Source organism: Protopterus annectens, chromosome 1.part0, assembly GCF_019279795.1.
Source record: "Protopterus annectens isolate FY-2018-M chromosome 1.part0, PAN1.0, whole genome shotgun sequence".
NCBI classification, from domain to species: Eukaryota; Metazoa; Chordata; order Ceratodontiformes; family Protopteridae; genus Protopterus; species Protopterus annectens.
In genome coordinates this window covers 572463803-572484754 of record NC_056725.1, presented here as the reverse complement: position 1 = coordinate 572484754, position 20952 = coordinate 572463803, and the positions used below count along the sequence as shown (strand labels likewise).

At 38.8% G+C, this 20952-nt stretch overlaps 1 protein-coding gene across 1 annotated transcript in view; it reads left to right on the top strand.

The window, feature by feature from the left end:
• Window positions 1-10133: 10133 nt before the first annotated feature.
• The window catches only part of ESRRG (estrogen related receptor gamma), a 1147729-nt gene continuing 1136910 nt past the window's right edge, over window positions 10134-20952 (top strand). Inside the window, exon 1 of the mRNA XM_044061393.1 lies at window positions 10134-10227. The gene's annotated coding sequence lies outside the window, so the exon portion shown is untranslated. The remainder of the gene's footprint in view (window positions 10228-20952) is intronic.

Below are 20952 nucleotides of genomic sequence, written 5' to 3'. Positions count from 1 at the left end.
CACTAAGAAGAATAAACCTGTTATATCTAGTATTAGTAACTGACTGCAATCTTCAGTGATTTACTATGGGCAGGAGAACATAAGAGGCTACATGAAGGACATGCTGTGAACTCAGGTAAAGTTAACAGATATTATGGGTTGTGAAGCTCATCAACATTACCTGCCAAGCAGAACCTGTAGCTGCTCTTCCTGGCTGAAATGGTGATCATACTAGCACAGAGTTAAGGAACAATCTGTATTATGCAGCACCACCTGCTTCCCTTTATCCATGTTTCTGTGGTCTTGGACTTAGTATTAAATAAGCAGTAAAGGATGTGGTGGTGCATGGGGGGCTTGTTTCCCCTGCAGAAATGTTTATAATGTGTTTTATACAATTTACATTCTTGGGCAGTATCTGTGACCATGTGAAATTGTGGGATTTTGCTGTGTACAGTAGTTAACTGGTGGGATAATGACTGGGTTGTTACATGGTCATTTGGTAGAAGATTTGTAATGTATAGGGAATCAGTGTGGATTCCCTTATTAAGGTGTCTTGCATTTATATACTTTTGTAGTTATATTAGCTGGAGAAATTACATTGTAACATTTGAAATTATTACATTACTAATACTGGAATGCCCACCCCTGTAGCAGGACCACCAGAAAATTGTTATTTGGAAGCAGTGGTATAATGTTTGTTGGATTTTTATATTGTTGGAGCTTTTCTCCCTGGGCCACCGCTGAAGATGGACCTCTCTAACCAGTCGAACTTTCCTGGTAAACAAATGTTAAATAAATAAATAAATAAAAGTTAAATTAAATCCTGTGGAAAAATAAAGGACAAGTCATCCTGTATGACATGTAGTAATACTTCAATCAGTGCTGTACATTAAATGACAGTCTTCATCGGGGTAAAGCCTAAAATAGGTAGAGAGCCTGGCAGCTCTGTCTGTTGTAATCCATGGTGGAAGACTTATAAGGGTAGAATCATGCAAACCATTCCGTAGATACAGTTGTAAAATTATTTATCATCTTGGAAGTAAGGTTTTGCATTAAAGGCATACTGCAAGGGACACCATTATTATTATTTTGTTGTTTCAGAGGACATGCCACCTCATTTCTAGTGCCTGCATAGAATAAACCTCAGTTGGAGTTATGCAGTAATCAGTAGCAACCCAGCATCTCAAACATTGTGCTGCGGTGAAGCTGTGGTCAACACGCGATGGAGCTTGCGACATCTCTCATTGCAGCACTGATATTTCCATTGAGGCGTAAGTCAGTAATGGTGGATGGCCATAGTTTGCTTTTACACAGACCTGTTCTGTACAGTCAGCAAGATTAATGGCTGGCAGAGAAGCATAGGATGGATTGCACAATTTTAAGCTGCTGACACCGATCATTCAGTTCAAATATCTAGAAGCACTATTTCAACAGGAGCTGTAGCTGGATAATGTCATTCCAAAATGTGGTTTACTTAGGTTTCTGGATATTCTAATTGAGAGATTTTTCCCAGCTTCAAAACTATCACAGGAAGAAATATTTAGAAGGCTAATTTCAAGAAATCTTTATCAGAACCATAGCTAGGTCAGTTGGTGTCCGGTACAATCCCCAGCGTAGTGCCCCTCTTAGCCCAAAGTTGAAGACCAAAATAAATGTATATATATATATATATATATATATATATATATATATATATATATATATATATATATATAATGCCATCTGGAGTTGCAGGCAAAATAAATGTGTAGCTGTAGCAAACAGCTTATATTAGCTCCTTACTACAGTTATAAAAACCTACAAGCATGCCTACAGACTACTAATAACTAAACACATTATCAGCCCTTTAAATAAATGTCATAACTACACTTGTACTTGGTTGACAACTTACCTGAGGTGGCATTTGTTGCCCTAGGAGCTTGTCCTTGGGACAGTAGCCCTCTTCGCCCTGCCCCAACCATGTTACTGATCTTTTGTGTCAAACAGCCCTAACTGTCACTTGAATACAATGTTGAATTTTTTTTGCAGGAAACAATACTTCAAGGACTAAAAGTCTGCATATAGCTACAGAGGTGTTGAATTCTACATCATCCATGTACTGGGCAAATTGACTTTTACCTTTGTAGTGCCTTGAGCTATTCATAAAAAAATGGAAAAAAAAAAGGGATTCTTAAGGACAAACTTTATTCAACCTCATTCTTGATTTGTAATGTAGATGTAAAGGAGGGAAATTGGTTGTATTAAAAAGGATTTTATGAGCCATGTTCTTTGAATATGATCCTTGATTTCTTTAATTTTGACAGCTATTTAGCTGTGAATAAACTGGACAGAATAAAGTCTATGAGTTTAATGTTATTATTTTAACTATGAGCACATTTTTAATGTAGCTTGTTATTGGAGGCAGACAGGTGTGAAATGCACTGTTTGGGCTACCATAGTTTGTTTAGCGCTTGGTGCAGATGAGTATGGCTGTGAGCTTCCTGTAGTACATGGTTTGATTCCCTTAGTAATTATTGGTCTTCTGTGTGACTCTGCCAAGTTACTTTACTAGAAGGTACTCCTGGGCTGCTCCTGAAAAGTGAACTAGTGTCCAGTGGGCTCTCCTAGGCTGTTAGTAAATGCATTATTCATTTGTCTCTTAAATTCCTGCATCCTTACCATAGACATAAATTAGTACTTCACTATATACTATTTGAGTTTGAATCATAGCACATCTCTTGTAGTTTAATGGGTTGCCAGATGCATTTTTGCTAAATGTGAGTCTCAAGGGAAGAGATTTGAGAGATGACTGTCATGCTAAGTCTGTTTCCAGTGTGAGAGTACTTTGTTTTGTTTAGAAATGTCTGTCAGTTCTGTAAAGCTTGTATAAAAAAAAGAAAATAGTATATATATATAGTGGCAGGGTTGAACAGTGTTTATGGTAACTAGTAATGGGATATTTGCAAAGCTGCTGAGTACCTGATTCATTCCCTTACATAGGGGTCCCATTCGTCCTTCATCAGGTTCTGACTCTGGAGGAGTATAGTGCAAGAATGCTAGCCATTCAAGAAGGTCACACCTGTGCTGAGTGATGTCAGAAGGGATGATATACTTGATGACACACTAGACATAGGGAGATCAAAAATGAGATACAGGTGTTGCCCCAGTAATTCTGATTTTGTATGACTTAGGGGATGTTGAACAAAATCTGCTGCAACATTTATATTGTCTGCAACTGTTTTGCCTTATTCATTGCACTAATTAATGACTTAATTCATTAATGGGCCTAAATATGTAATGCAGTCAAACTATGTTGCATTTTTGTAATATAGTTCTGCAGGACCTTCTTTACAGCCTCCTGCAACAGCAAAGGGGTTGATGTTTGTCAGGTCATATAGGGTGCATTATTTGAAGTGATGATCAGAACAGTCTGATCTTCAGACTGCATTATGTACTCATTTTTGCATACAAATGTGATACAGCACTTTCTACAAAATCAAATTATAAAGGATTTCTGCATTTAGATAAAGACTCCTACTCTGGCAGTTAAAACAGAGGACTTTTATTATTTAAACAAATCAAACCTATCTTTAAAGATAAACATTCTTAAAAATAAATAAGTTGTGCAGCTAATTTGAGGTGGTGGGGGTGGGGGTGTGACAGAAGGATGGCACAGGGAGCAAGAATAGCTAGTTACACCTCTGCCAGTTGCCACCAACGGTACGCTAACTGAGCGATTATCAGTAGCAGAGCCATCAGCCATTCCATCCATGAACCCTTAGAATACTAGAAAAAATGCATGAATTTGTTTCACTACGTAGTTGGAAAGTACAGAGTGATGGAAACAGCATTCCATGTTGTTACACTATACTAACAAAGATCACAGTGAGCCTGATAGAAAAGCTTTTATTCTAAGTAGTAAGCAGTAGGTGCTGCAACTAAGTGCAAGGGAAAATGGCCAATTAGAGGCTAAAAACTTAAATTAACTTCTAATAGGAAGCATGTGACAATGAGCATCCTAGAAGGCTGGTCAATGAAGTTCAGTTTATCAGCTGATTGACTGACTGATCAAAAGTGTCATAACAGACTGTACCAAAAAGACCCACTTCATTCACTGCCCAGGAAGAACAACACTACAGTTTCTAAATAAATTATCCAATAAGTAAGTACAATCAGCAGTCGTCAGAAAATATGTAGAAGTAAATCCTGGATATCATAATGAATCAGTGAAATTAAAATAAAATTTGTAAAACATAATAATTAAAAATGAATGTAACAATAGAAAGAAAAAAGCTGCCCACTGTTCTCTGAGAGTAACAGGGGCACTCATAAAAAGCACAAATTACAAATGAAACTAAAACAATGTTTGCAGGACTAATACTGACAGAAGTGTACAAGAAGCTAGTCCGACGCATTTAAAAGTAATTAATACAGCCAAAAAATAGTACACTGTATCGAGAAAACTACACAAAAATTAGTCTGCCACACACGTGCCGGAGCTCTGCATGCTGGAAGTACTGGTGCATCAGGCCACTTACTTGGAGAAAATGAAAGCGGTTGTACTACTTACCTCCTGATTCAAACCCAGTATACCTGCATCCCCAGTGGCCATGTCACTTAACTCATTCCCTGTTTACCTTAATCTCCTTTTCTGTCATCCTCAAGACCTCTGCAATAAACTGCCTTGATGTACATATGTAGACCTTTCTGATACATAACAATATAATATTGTTTCAGTTGCACTTCATTGTGTGTATTACATTTATTTGTTTATTTTTTTCTGGGGCTGTGCCTGCAGTTGATCAGTTTTGATCAGTGCATTACCACAGTAAACAAACATGAATAAAAAAGTAAAGTAAAATGAAAACAGATTGTTGTAGCTGCTCTTGTATCTGTAGCTATGTGTTTTTTTTAATTTATACTAAGTTCCTCAACAGTCTGTTCCATCTTTTGGATGTCAGCAGCATTAGGTTGCGACAGCAGTGACACAGTCATCTAGTTACTGCTACAAGCTTGTGTAACTTGCCACACAAGCTAATTATTATATATGAGGGCTTTGTTGGAGCTCTCTTTCTGAATCTGTGTTTGTAGTGCAGCATTTCCTTTTTTGGCTGAGAGCACTGCATCTTTGAGCCATAAACATTTTTTTTTTCTGAATCCTGTTCATAGTCTGCCAAGTGAATAACTTATCTGTCTGCAGCTTTATAAAACTGCAGTACTGCATGCCAATTTAGTTAGTGTTAGTGATGGCATGTTTACCATCACCAGATGATATGTGTGCGTGTGTTTGTATGTATATATATCTATATCTATATATATATATATATATATATATATCTATATTTATATATATATATATATATATATATATATATATATATATGTATGGAGAAAGAGAGTTTGGCATCTCCTAGCTATACCTGCAGTATGGTTCCAAATCTAGAAAGCTAGGGGAGTAAGAGTTGATTTCTTTTAATAGCTGTTTCATACTGGGTACAAGCACATGCACACACAGTCACAAGCTCTTTCTTAATAACTTATGTACTGTATGACAACTGTCATTGTTACTTACCTCCCAAGAGAACAATCTGCGGTAAACATTATTTAATGTTTGCAACACTAAGTGTAAGTGATAATTGTTTGGATGCCATTATAAACAAATTACGTTAACCCTCAGGAATAGCAGTAGAAATGGATCTACTTAACGTTGTCGTAAGCTGACAATTTCGAGTCTGATATTGTCGGCATGACAATATCGAAAGTGAAGAACATCGTGCAAGTAAATGGAAATCTCTGTAAGGGGAGATTTCCGTTTTTCTCAATGTAGTGCGGTCTCGGAGTTGGTATATTTAAGTGGGGGGGGTGGAGGGGGACTTGCCCCTCTGCCTACGCCATTTCGTTTTTTTTTTATTTGGTTTTTTTTTTACGCTATTCGATGTTTTACTTAATTGATCAATAAAGTTCGACCTTTATTGATTCGATTAAGTAAACTTTCGATAATGTGATATAGACGCGTAGAAATAAGCCATTATGCAAAAAAATCGAATCCCCTAGCAGTAGTAGTAGTAATGTACTCCTGCTGCAGATTACCCACATAGGAACTATGGAAGCATTACACTAAATACAACAGGCTTATTTTTCTGTATTTTTCTTTTGTTATAATAGTCATACTTGTTCTGGAACAAGCGGTAATTCCTACTTTTGAAATTATACCCTGTGTTTGTAATTTCAAAGGACTTTTATTTTACCAAAAGTGTAAACAGGAACTGTTCCAGCAAAACAGCATGAGTGCAGACTCATGTGAAGTTTCTTTAAAAGTACTGTTTTTTTCCCTTCTGCTTTATTCTTTTCAGCTTCCCCATTGCCCCTATCCATCCCCAGGTTTATCAGCCTCTCCTACTTCTGCCAGACTATCTCCATTCTAAGGTTAGATCCATCACAGAATCTAAGGGTGTCTTGGGCAGGGGTCATGTGATTCACTGCTTCTGCTGTGGGATTCCATCTCTAAAATAAGTTTTGCCTGAACAGGCTTTTGCAAATGCCAGTGTCCAGTTTAGCAGCTGACCAAGGAGAAGGAGTAGGAATCATACATTCATATTCTAAATATAAATATTAATGCAGTTGTTTACTTAATGAGAGATTGATGTGTCTAAATTATGTTTAATAATGCATGTCGGTTTTGAAGATGTTGTTTGGATCAGATCACCTTTGCTTTTCTGTCCATATATATTTCACTGCAGGACCATGCTGCTTATATTTGTATGCATTTAACTTGCAGTTACTTATGTTTACCCTCCCACATCTTGTCCTGTCAAATCTTCAAACTTAGCACTTGTATTTTTAGTATGTCTTCCTGTAGCACTTGTATTTTTAGTATGTCTTCTTGTCTATATGTTTTTTTTTTTAATATTGACTAGTTTTTATCCAGGAAGTAATTTCTTAAGAAGGCACCAGTACTATGTGAATTAACATTGCTGTGTTTTAGTTTGTATGGTGTATGCTATTGCATAGTGTTCTGTCTGTCCCATCTCACCATCTTCCACATTGCTTAAGTCCACCAACAATATGTTTAACCTCTGATATTGACAAATGCTTATGTATACTTGAGTAGTACTAAGTAGATTGTGTGTGTCCATTTGTCAAACAAAGAAAGAAATGTACAATGCAAGGTCCTCCACCATCAGGAAGTCAGAGTTGCCTTTTTGCTGTTGTGAAGCTCTCACATTGAGTCTTTCTTCTTCACTTTAGAGATTCAGGTGATGTTATCACATCTACTTGATAGCAATATTACGTTGTTGTGTACAGAAATGCACCAAGCTGCACTATGTGCGTTCTATAAAAAAAAGCATGGAAGAAGCTGAACAAGCAGTTCCCTTTCGTGCTTCTAGTTAGCACACTCCCAAGTAAGCACAGAGTAAGGGGAACCAGCCATATATTACAACGTCATATCACCGTTGTACTATGCAGATCAACGTCCTATGACCTTTGAACTGTGTGTAAAATGGTTTACCCACACAGAGCACAGATTCTGCTGATTTGAGATGTCTTATTCAGCATTTAACTCTTCATAGTAAGAGGTACTGTGCCAAACTGTTTTTGTATATTTTTTGCATAGTGCGGCTACATAATGAATTTGTTCTACATTGTCTGCAGTTGCCCATGTTATAGCGGATCATACATAGTGTTTGCTCACTTTGCCTCACAGTAAAGTAACAATTTTATGGTAATGTTGTGGCATGAGTGAAGAATAAAACTGATTCTTGAAAACTATGAAAATGTGTAGTTTTAAGATGAAAAGTAATGCTGCTTTTTGGGGAGGGCTGATTGTAAGAATCAAAAAGGTGTGTGTCAATACTATCGAGGAAATGACTTGGGACAATAGTCAACATTGTTATGTCCACCTCTGACATGTATTTGTAGACTCGTTTATTGAAAGCATAAAATAGATGCATACTCTGCACATTGATTTTCGACCTCAGTATGATAACACTATTGTGTAGTTAAACCAGAGCACACAGAAACAAAACTGCACTTTGTGGCATTTTTTTATATTGCAGATAAGGTAACATTCTGTAAATTGTTTTGCCTTTATGAATAATGAGAAAAGATGCCAGGAATTACTCTGATAACTTTTTATACTGTTACTTCCAAGGACTGTGTAGTGCAAAATGGTTAAAACCTGGTTTAGTTGCTTGACAGCCTTGAGTGGTTAAAACCTGGTTTAGTTGTTTGACAGCCTTGAATGGTTAAAGCATTGTTTAGTTGTTTGATGGCCTTGAATGGTTAAAACATGATTTAGTTGTGTGACAGCCTTGAATAGTTCGAACATGGTTTAGTTGTTTGATGGCCTTGAATGGTTAAAACAAGGTTTAGTTGTTTCATTGCCTTGGATGGCTAAAGTAGAGTTTAGTTGTTTGACTGTCTCAAACAATTAAAACATGGTTTAGTTGTTTGACTGCCTTGAATGGGTAAAGCATGGTTTAGCTATTTAACTGCTTTTAATGGTTAAAATGTAGTTTAGTTGTTTCACTGCCTTGAATGGTTAAAACATGGTTTAGTTGTTTGGCTGCCTTGAATGGTTAAAACGTGGTTTAGCTGTTTGACTGCTTTTGATGGTTAAAACATGGTTTAGTTGTTTGACTGTTTTTAATGGTTAAAACGTAGTTTAGTTGTTTGGCTGCCTTGAATGGTTAAAACATGGTTTAGTTGTTTGGCTGCCTTGAATGGTTAAAGCGTGGTTTAGCTGTGCTTTTGATGGTTAAGCATGGTTTAGCTGTTTGACTGCTTTTAATGGTTAAATTATGGTTTAGTCGTTTGGCTGCTACCTCCCATTGATACTTCAATGTGTCATGTTAACTAGTGTATGCTTTGTACTGCAGAAGATCATATGAACAAGGAGAACAATTTTAACCCCCCCCCCAAAAGAAGATAAAAACAAAGCTGTACAAATAATTGTGGAGTACTGCACATAAAAGATTGAAGTCAGTTCTTGTTTTGTTGAGCACAGAACTTGAAGACCTTTCTTGAATTCAACTTATATTTGTAATGTGTCTTACACTGTATAAACCTTATATTCCTTATTCAAGCCATTAAAACTGATTTTCTAACTGTAATTTAAATGTACTTTAAAATGCTATGTTCAGTGTTTATTTTTTTGCTATGATTTCCTGTTTATATTATTGCCACCCAGGCCTCTGCCGAAGAGTGGCACTGCTCTATCAGACTATTCCAGTAAAGAAATGTAAATAAATAAAATAAAAAAGAAATAATACCCAATAAGACAAGTGTTAAATGGGTTAGCTTTGTGCAGTGAGCAATGATTTTTATTACATGCAAAATTTATTTTATGCTAACATGCATAAATAAGTGCAGTGCCTAAAAGGCAAATATGTTTTAGTGATAAGCAACAGAACCGAACGTTGGACAACTAACTGCAAAACAGTCTCATCTGCATGCCCAGTCTAGTCCTAGTGCATGTTCCTTCCATCATGCCTTGCTTTCTGCTGTAAAACTGGGCAACAAAGCAATTGTTTTGCACAAGCAAAGCTTCCCAGTTAGGGAGTTAATGGGACCAGTAAACAGCGAAAAAAGATGCAAATAATATGCTATTGGCTTGCCAGAATAACTTTATTGCAGTACGTTTTTGTTCTTATAATAACCAATGAGTCACACATCAGAGATTATTCCTAGTGTGTCTTTCTTATGCACCCCTTTAGCTATGTTTGGTAATTATAACTTGAGGCTTGGCTTTTGTGGCATGGAAAAGTAAGATACAGCAGATGAATGATTGTTTAGTTCCGTGACAAGTGTTGTTTCTATCTATTGCTTAGCCTATAATGCTCTGATTTTCTTTTTATGTCAGTTCTGCATTATAAGAAAGACAGTTTGCCACAGGGAAAAATAAATAAATAACTAAAAGCTGCCTTTGGAAGTTCCTCTTTCGGTTCTCTTTTGAGAGGCAAGCCAAAGTACATTATTTCTTTCCACTAAAATCTGAGTTATTCAATTTGAAAGTTTAATTTAGTGTTGTATTTTTCAGCTCATTGTGCCTAGTATGTTTGACTGACAGTTATTGATTTTTGCATTCCAAATGCGTTTGTGCTGTGTTATACAGGTTATTCACATAGACCCCACTGGAATTCCTCATTAATTACCCGTTACTTGCATTATGTCTAGGTCTACTTTCACCTTTCTTTTGGTGAATAACACAGCTGCGGAGCTGGGAGCAGCAAACCATAACAGTCCAGTGACAACAGCAGACCCTAACAGGTAATGGCACTGTGTTATAAACGACAACTGTTTTATGATATTTAAGTCAAAGATGACATTTTCTGTGTTGTAATTCTTGCCAGCACAACATTGCATAGTAGTAGCCAGAATGGCACAAGTTGTGAATTTTATTTTTGTAAAACTTAAAGCTAAGAAAAATATTGCAAATGATATGTTACTTCCAATGAGTCAAATGTTTAGTATGTTGCAATGAGAAAGGCCCAAATGTTATAAGAACATTTATATTAAGACATGCTATTTTATGACAGGTCAGTGCAGAATGGGAACAGTTTTGCAGGTTTTGTCACAAGTGTTTGTCTATTTACAACCATTAGTATTTTTGACACAGATTGGATCTATTTTCATACGTATTTGATAGTAGAGGCACACACACACACACACACACACACACACACAGATGATCGCACATGCGCAATAAGCTCCATGGTACTGATTATGTGGCTCTTGAAAGAGACAATGAAGTCAGGTAGACACTCCAGAGATGTTTTCTATTTTGGTGGTGTATACTACCTGAAATAACATGGACTTTTTGATTAAACTATATGACACTCAGAAAAAAATGATACTTAGCCTGTATTTTTAGTTTTTTCTTTCATACCAGTTCAATTTGTAATTTCATTCTGTTAAGGTAATATGCCGACCTTAGTAGAAAATTAAGCGGTATGTATCATAGCAGAAAAATTCCTGTAATAGTGCTAAAGCTCTTCGAATCATAGAAAGCCAAGATGGATGTGAAAGATGCAAGTTTTTCAGATATCTATAGCTGTTTGTGGATTCAGAGCAATTTGATTTGCATTTTAAACATTCTAGGTATAAGTGACTTTATAAATTCAATGTATAGTCTCAGCTGCTATTGCAAAGAGATGTTGCACTTGTGATGCCGAAGACAGGTACCTGTTGTAATTCAGCGGACGATAAATCATGACTTTTAGAATGTTGAGGCTGTTATATCAACAATGAGGGACTAACTACATAGATGAGTCCCAGTTTGTGATACCCTGGAGTTGGCAGAGGTGGGTGCACAGCCCTCCCCAGATTAGGGGTCAAAGGGGATTAATACCTTGACAAGTATGTTTTATTAGTATAGCAGTATGTTCCAAAACGGTCTGTTTAGTGATGGAATCAGAGTTAAATTTTCAGAGTTGTGCACCTTGCAATTTTAGGCTTCTTGCTTGTGATAAGGAACAGTCTGAGATATTCAGATAACTCTAGTGTGTTGCATTTCATGACAGACAGTGCTTCTGCTAGGATGGAAAATATTCTAGGCTCTGGTCAACTGCTGACTTATGATAATACCTTAATACAACTGTCTTCAATGTGTGAAGTGAAATAATGCTTAGAATTCACAGCTACTTTCATAAGCAGAAAAAAATGGTTATGAGTAAGGGAGGTTATTGAAATAGTGACAAGGTGACAGTACTACACTCAGGGAAGTGGGAAAGAGAATACAGAAGCCCAGGAGTCAGTGACCGATATACATGCTCTGGTACATTTGACCATTTAGCATTTTTCTGTACCATTATTGTAGAATTTACTTGATTTCTGGATAATTCACACCTACACATTTTGTAGAGATTACTTTGAAGCAGTCATATTTAGTGTGCTCACCCATTTCTGCTGACCCTTGTATTTTCTGGAGTGGCCCCCCATTCTCCTCAGGACCGTCAGGTCTTTGTCTTCTCCTGGCCCATTCTTTCCTACCCATCTGGCAACATCAGCAAATGTCAAGAGCAAGACAGACAAGAGCTTTGGGTTTTCACCATATTCCAGTGAAGTTGTGGGAGTTTCCTGATGCTCTTAGCAATGTGTCTCTATTACCTGGCATATGTGGTGCTATGCCCAATGCTGTCTTACACAACTTATGATATCTGGCTGTAACACTTTTCACTGCTATGCTGGGCTTGCATCCCTGCTCTATATCTGTCGACACACAGATCTCAGCCTTCCTTCTGATAGTGCTCTTGTGGAGAACTTGACCAATTGTTTTTTGTCCGTAGAGAGACAAGCTGGCATTGCTTGCTTACAACCATCCTACCCTGATCAGTTCATCCAACAACCAGGATACTTGTTGGATACAGTCATAACCCAAAACCTTTATGTCATAGTACTGGCCAGTGCCATTAGTTGTTTGTACTGGTACATTAACCGACAGCTGTAATCTCAAAGGTGTTATCAGTGCAGATTGTAAACTTAGGACACTGCAACTTGCCCTGAACAACATTAAGCACTGGTGGTGAGACTATGGATATGTCATTTAACTCTATCATATTTCAGGATTACTTAAGATCCAAGAACTGCATGCTTAATTTGACATGAACAGGTCATTAAAAAGTGACAAATAAACAGCAGAGTAGATTTCTCAGTTGCAGAACATGCCACAAATATATACTACTACAAAATATGAAACTATGAGATGTACATCAAGAGAGGTAATCGTGCCCCTTTATTCATCCCTCATCAGGCCCATCATAGAATACAATGCCCCCTTTGGGATGTACCTTACCCGACACCTGCAGCAATTAGAAAGACCCCAAAAGTACCTCACCAGGAGGATCAAGGGACTCAAACAGATGCCATATGCTGCTCGGTTAAAAAAACTCCAGCTGTACTCAGTTGCATACCGCCTACTTCAAGGCGATCTATGCCTGACATATAAAGCTATGTCCAACCCAGAATTAATGGACATGCTCCACCTCAGTAAATCTAAATCCCTTAGAGCCATGCGCTCGAGGGACTTGAACCTCAGCACAGAAATAAATAGAACATGCTGGAGGGACAGATTCATAACCCAGAGGCTCCCTTCGCTCTGGAATAGAATTCCAATTCATGTTAGGTAGAGCACCTCACTGACTCTCTTCAAGAAGAATCTTGATGAGTGGATGGGGGATCCTAGGTTTGTCCCGGGGATTACTTCCGTGTCACTGTTAGACAGAGGCACAGTAAACTAAACTTTAAAAAGGGCACAGTATACTCAAATCAAGGGGTGGCATAAGCCAAACACAATCGGGCTAGGCTTATAAATGCCCCAGGGCAGATAGCCTAGTATGAACCTATGAACCTATATTATCCGTGAGGCCTAACTGCTTGCTTCTTGCTTACCTCAAGTTTCCTTCTGATTGCATTTACTCCTTTGGTATACTCCAGTTTGCTGTCTGGTGCATATCGTAGCCCAGCCACCTTCGATCATTAGTGCTTTGTTACTTATCTAATTGAAATGTTTAATCCCCTCCAGCACACACACACACACACACACACACACACACACACACACACACACACACACACACACACACACACACTAGGACAGCTCCGATTTGCCCCTGGACTGGAGATATACCCTTCTAGGAATGTATCCTTTATAGCTATGGATGAGGTGTTTTGTGGACATTCTGCTCTTCATTAGTTAGTCATCTTAGTGCTTAAATGTCAGTCTTTAAAAATGTGGAACGCTGCCTCTCACAATATGGAACAAATGGGCAAAATGTGGAACACTACCTCTCACAGTATGAAACAAATGGGCAAAATGTGGAACTCTACCTCTCACAATATGAAACAAATGGGTAAAATGTGGAACACTACCTCTCACAATATAGAACAAATGGGCAAAATGTGGAACACTGCTTCTCACAATAGGGAATAATGGGCAAAGTGTAACACACACACACTATAAGCTTTGCCTAGAAGCTTACACCATGTTTAATAACTATTTCTTCCTGAATACAAAACATTATTTTGTTGAATGAATACAATTCAGCTTTATTTACCATGGAAATCTGTTTAAATAATTCATAACAATAAATGCTTGACAGATCCTTTCAACATTGAAAAGTGTGGATTAAATACTCAGAATGAGAAGCATTCCTCACAATGAGGTACAACCAAAAGGGACGTTAGTGAGAGCCATATCCTTGGAGACTGTGGACTAGTGGATGGCCTCATAGCAGCTGGTCAGCTCCTCATCACATTCATTTTTCAGTTCGCACCTCACATCCATCTTCCAAGTAACTTGACTAGACATTTAGCATGGTGGTTGGGGTTGCAGCTATGATCTGCTGATGCACTTCACCCTTCAGTACTGGGTTTGAAAATCGTATGTGTGTGAACAAATAACTAAGGCACACAATCTTCCTAAAACAAAACTGAAAACGTGCATTTTTGCCTAGTTGATTTACTTGATTAGCAAGTGTGTGTGTGTGTGTGTGTGTGTGTGTGTGTGTGTGTGTGTGTGTGTGTGTGTGTGTGTGTGTGTGTGTGTGTTAAAATGTAGACTATAGCCAAATCATTGAGCAGCAAAACTTGCCTTCTTCTGCAATGTTAATGTGACACTGGTGTTAATAGATTTAATTAAAGGGGTATGAGGAATGCTGGGATGCTCAGCTCCCCCTTCAAAAATGCCTAGATTGCATCACATGAAAGGGGGGCATTTGATAGGTTCACCTAATCGACAAATTAGATAGCTTATAGATTTGCATATACACCGTATAACAGAATAAGAACCAAATAGTGGTGTATATAGATGACAGAGTATGATAGCAAATCATGAGATAATGTAATGTAATATAACATGACAGAATGTAATATGAATGACTTACTGATTTGCAGTTTAAAAGAAGGCCTGTAGCCAAAATAACAAAGGTATTTGCATCTGTTACAGAAGTATTTTTAAAGATCAAGAGTGTATGCACTCTTGGGGGATCCCTAATCAGAAGTGTCTGTGGCTTTGCCTGTGGAGTAACAGAAGTCCATGTTTGGATTTGTTTCTAAAGTTCCAGAAGCCTAATTACTTGATGAATACCAGGACTCTTACTCTGGATGAGTGAGACCGCTTGAGACAAACTGCAATATTCAAATGTGGGGATGAATTTTAGATTTCATTAAGTGACTTCAAAGTGTACTCACAATCCACTGTTAGAGTATAAGCAAAAGTGTGTTGATTTTATTATGTTTTCAAAGTGAAGTTATTTTAGTTGTTTGCACTGCAAATAAAGTACAGTTTAATGAAAGAAGCTGCCTTGTGTGTACTGTATACCACTAAATGTGTGTGTGTGTGTGTGTGTGTGTGTATGTATGTATATATATATATATATATATATATATATATATATATACACACACACACACACACACACACACACACACACACACACACACGTGCATGTGTGTGCCCTGTTAATGGTGGCATGTTTTCTAGAATCTGACAGAGGCAGAAACAGCTAATGCTATGGGACTCCATCTCCTACCTTGTAACAGAACATGAGAGAATGCTTATTCATCCTCCCTTTATCAGTTCCTGCTGAATACCTGGCTTTCATTTTACCCTAAACCATGTTTCATCTTCAACAATTGTCGCCGTGGTCCTGGGTCATTGGGACAGCTGCTGTTTTCAGTTTTTAGTCCTGAGTGGTAGTGAATAATAAGAGATCACTGTGATATGTGACCTGTAGATGTAGGCCATGCAGTTATTTTACTACGCTGCCTTTGTGGTACTTAGTGATTTGGGTTCACTCTAGGTACTGAAACCATACTGTTGATGGTATGAGATACCATGGTGGCAGTGTGGTGCAGATAATGCTAGATCATAGGGATAAAATGTACTTCCTCATATTTCTGCAGAAGTGTCCATCCCAGTAGGTAGTTTTCTGAAAAGCAGTAGCTTCCTGCACCATGTTTATGCTCCTTGGGTTCTAAAACATATTTCATTGACTTTCTGAGAATCACGTTAAGTTCTCTTTGTTGTACACCACACCTTTTCATACTGGTTAATAGTTACAGTTGTTTTAGGTTGTTAAGATGCTACTAGTTTCAGCACTTGGTGTTTGTGTACCTATGGCGGAGGGGTCGTATTAAACGAACTATGCTTCTTTGCTGGAAGCCTCAGCTCCTGTGGTCAGATGACATGTAGGTGGATGTAAAGGACATGAAGAATAATGTAGAAAACATAAGCAGGTGGTTTATAGATGTGATAGTATGAATATTTAATTATGTATTCTGGTCAGAGAGAAATAAAAACAGTACTACAGGGTAACGATGACTGTAATGACTACTTTAAGAGGAGGAGCTTATAAAAAGTGGCTTAGAGAAGACAAGCACATTACTGCCTTGTTGAAGGGTTTTAAGGTGCAAGTGGTTGGCTTTGAAGTCTAGACCTCATGGAAAACAGGAGGCAGTTTAGAGGAGTTCCTTGAAGGGTTAAAAGGAAGTTATATATAATGCTGAAAAATAGGATTGCAGTTGAATATATTTATTCCAGTATGCATGTGATAGCCAGCTAAATGAAAAGCATCACAAGGAGCCCATTTCTAATGTGCCCTGTGTGATGACATGGGCTAGTGGCAGCATAGCCAGCTGGAGTTCAGTAAAGAATGATATGTCCTTTGAATATCAAACTGAGTTATACAAGATACTTGTGTGTTACAAATGTATTAGGACTGTATGGAATCTGCATATCAAATTGATTTGCACAAAAGCTTATGTTACAAATATATTAGAACTTTATGACATTTGAATATCAAACTGATTCATACAGATGCTTATGTTTTAAATGTATTAGGACTGTATGGCATTTGAAAATTAAAATTGTTTGTAAAGTTGCTAGTGTTAAAAAATGTATCAACACTGGGATCTGCTGGACAAAGAAGGAATATACATGTGAGACTGTATGCACATATGTTAGCAAAGGACACTGGAAGAGAACCAGTTAACCTCAGTCCAGTTAGTTTTGGAAAATCCTTGAAATTAAATTAGCTCTTAAGCCATAAACACATCACCCCACTGTGCTGAATAGGACCATAGACAGCAGGTCTAGAAGAAGCTTTTGTTCATTAGCTCAGTAAAAAGAGGGGAAGCCCCAGGCGCTGCCATGAACATTTAGATGTGTATTGTAGTCATCTATGCTAAATTCTTGTCTCAAGTTTCAAAGAGGAATAGTGTGAGAACCTAGAATCAGGTGACCAGATAAGGTCATTCTGCTAGCCATCTTGGAAATTTTAGATATTCCAAAGAGAAATCTCTCAGTATTAATTATTCATTCTTGGGCCTGACAACAAGAAGGACCATTCACCACATCATCTGCCTTGCTCCATTAAGTAAGTAGAGAATAGTAATTCTCCCAGATTCAGTCAGGAAGATATAGTGAAGCTTAGTTTAAATATTGTTTTTCTTTATTTGTATGAGGCTGTCCATCAGTGTTATTTTCAATATTTCCTGTGATTTGAACTCTGTGATTTACTGTAAATATATATTCAGGTTTTTCATGCTCTTTTATTTATTAGTAAATATATTTTTTTTTTATTGTGGCTGGTTCTATTTAACCTTTGAAAGTGCTTACATTTATTTGGTGACACTGTGTGGGCCGCTTCTAAAGGCCTTGGTGTCTTGGTCAACTACTACCATTTCTACCTTTTGTTAAGGGCTTTAGAGTAGTTTTTGATTGTGGAGTGTCTGGTGGCAGTGATAACTACTATATAGTCTGGTCAGATGTGCACAGCAGGTAAATCTGTGCCAGCCTTTCCCAGGTGTGTGTGTGTGTGTGTGTGTGTGTGTGTGTGTGTGTGTGTGAAATCAAATCTCAAAGGTGTGTGTGTCATCTATTTGGGGCAGGGACATGAAGCAATGGTTGCACAGAGAGGGTGCTGGAGAACTTGGCTTGGACACTTGGCTGAGGGACCTAACCCTACAGCTGTACCAGTGGAGAGTCTTATTGGGACCTGGAGGGAGACAGATATAGAGAAATTCAGACCTAAGCTGAGTGTGTCCCCTGTGTGCTGTTAAGGAAAATTGTATTTAATGCAGAGAGGCCTGCATCTGGATAATAGTGAGTGTATCCATTTGTATTCTATGTGAACGTCCCTCTCCAGCATCAGTGGTGAAGATTCAGGCTCCTTGATTACGGGCCCAGTGTGGGGACATCACATATTGGTGAGCAGTAGTGTGGATATTGAATTTCTGTAGCCTGTAAGTGGTGGTCACTAAAGAAGGTGTTTGTACTCTCAAGCAGCCACAAAGTAGACATTCAGAGTTTCATATCACAATAGTTTTATTTATTTACTTTTTGTTAGCTTAGTTAGTCAGGGAGAGCAGGCAAGGATGTCAGCAGAGGATTATAGCTAGCTTTTAAGGAACCAGATGGCTGAGATGGGCCAAGAAAAAGGACTGGTGCATGACAACCTGACTAAAGGGGAAATGATTGCAGCCTTAATCACAGCTGCAGCATAGACCAGCAACCAGGAGGACAGCAGTCTGCCACTGGAGATGTGCAACTCTCAAAAACAGGACAGTTCACTTTTTCCTCAGAGGACTTAAAAACCAATCTGGAGTTAATGAGACTTGAACTGGAGGCCAAACGTTTGGAATTAGAATCAGCAGAGAGAGAATGAGACGTTTAGAGGCTGAAGAAAAATGAGACACTGTGTCAGGCCAAACAGATTGAATTAGAGTCAGCAGAAAGAATGCGATGTTTGCAGGCTGAAGAAAATGAGAAACAGAGGCAACATGAAAAGGAAATACTGGCTCTTCACCAGGGTCATGGAGGTAATGGGGAAGGGAATGGCTGAACCCCAGAAGCAACAAAGGTCAGTACATTTCTTCCTGAATTTACTGAGGGTGATAATGTTAATAGTTTTATTTATATATTTGAAAGAGTATGTAAACAGTATAATGTTGACCAAGGGCTGTGGGTGTGATTCCTGACCCCTTTACTCCATGATAAAGCTGTAACTACTGTTTCCTAAATTGTCTGATATTGATTGTTTAAACTATGAAAAAGTAAAGACATGTTTGCTTGAATGCTTTAAGTTAACACCTGAAGCTTACAGGAAAAAAAGTTTTGTGAGCATAACATAAGGTAAATGAAACTGTGTGCGATTATATTGCTGAGTTAAGCACTTATTTTCATAGGGGGGTGAGTGTGTGTCAGGTCACCACTTTTGCAAGGCTGGCAGACCTTTTGATGAGGGAACACAAGCTCTTAACACTTTGCCTGAGGACAAGAAAATCATGTTGGCAGACCGAGAATGCAACTCTGCAGATGAGCTGGTGAAAAAGGAGAATCTCTACTTAGCAAGTAGGGCAGCACTACGCTGGAAAGGGATACCCAATGCTGCACATGGAAATAAGGGCAACCATGGTGGGCAAACTAAACTGCCCCAACAGAGTCTGCCAGTAACATGGGAAGCCACTAGTTCATGAACACGCATAAGCAGGATCCAGGGTTAAATGTTTTAAATGGAACCAGTGGGGCCATGTAGCATATAGGTGTCCATGGAGGCAAGGTGGGGAAAAAAGGTGGGTGAGCCAGCAAGTGGGAATAACAGAATGCCAGTGGTAAGTTGTTTGGAGACAACAGGGGTACCAAACTTCCACCAGAGTTTGTATCCTATCTTGGTGGATGGAAAACAGGCCACTGCTAAGAGAGACACAGCCTCTAATATAACCATTGCGAAGCCTGCAGTGGTTAAAGAGGAGCAGTATTGCTTGGGCAGTCCACTCCAATCAGAGCTTTAGGAGGATCCCATTCCAAATGTCTTTGACCAGGGTTCATCTTGAATGGGAGAGTGGAAAAGGGAGCAAGCGAGTAGGTGTGTTTGAGGACATCCCTGCAGATGTCTTGATAGGGAATGATTTTGGTAATGCAGCACCTTGTGTGCATATATTGAGACTCATTCAGGCTTGGAAACAGGAATGTGGGTCTGGTAGCCTGGAGGAAACCCAGACAGACTGCACCCCTGTAGCCAGGACTGGTGATGTGGGTAATTTAGGGAGGGACCTACCCTGTAGCAGTGAGCCTGAAGATGAACCCCAGCTGCTGGTAGGTACTGATGTTCCCTTGGACAGAGTGACTGCAAGGCCAGTGGTGAGTGGTAGTACCCCAGTTGACAGTGAGGCACCGCTGTCAGAGGATACCAGACTTCCTGTGGAAGAGGAGCTGGGAAGAGTCACAAAAGTAGAACTGAGATAGGCTCAGCTTTCAGACCCTACACTAAGAGGCTTGACGGAAGTAGTTTGGAGGCACCTGATTCTCAAGGAAAAGGGGAGTCTGTATACTGGAACAAAGGGTTAGTGTATAGAGAGTTGACCCCTGAGGGAGGGCTAGAGGGTGAGGTAATACAGCAGTTTGTAGTGCCCAGAGCCTAACATCTGGCTCTTCTAGCCATAGCCCATGACATTCCTTTGGCATATCATATAGACATAAATTGTACCAAGAGACATATTATGCAGAACTTTTATTGGCCTGGGATTACAAGGAATGTAGCAGTGTACAGCAGGACCTTTGAGCAGTGCCAAAAAGTAGGTAAGGCAGGAGACAAGGACAAAGCTGACTTGATGCCTTTTACTTGTGATTGAGGGGCCATTTCAGAGGGTAGCTATGGGTATTGTTGGGCCTCTGAGTACCCCACATTCCACAGGGAAGAAGTATATCCTAGTGGTAATAGATTATGCTACTAGACACTCTGACGCAGTGGCTCTGTCCTCCATTGAGGCAGAGAAGGTGGCAAATGGTTTGGTATAGATTTTCAGCATGGTAGGTTTCCCAGAAGAAATACTGACTGACAGAGGTGCCAGTTTCATGTCAGACATGCTGGCTTGTCTGTGGGAGTGCTATGGGCTGAAGAACCTAAAGACCACCCCCTACCACCCCCATACTAATGGTCTTGTGGAGAAGTTAAACTCTACACTAATGACTATGCTACGTGCACTTGCAGACCA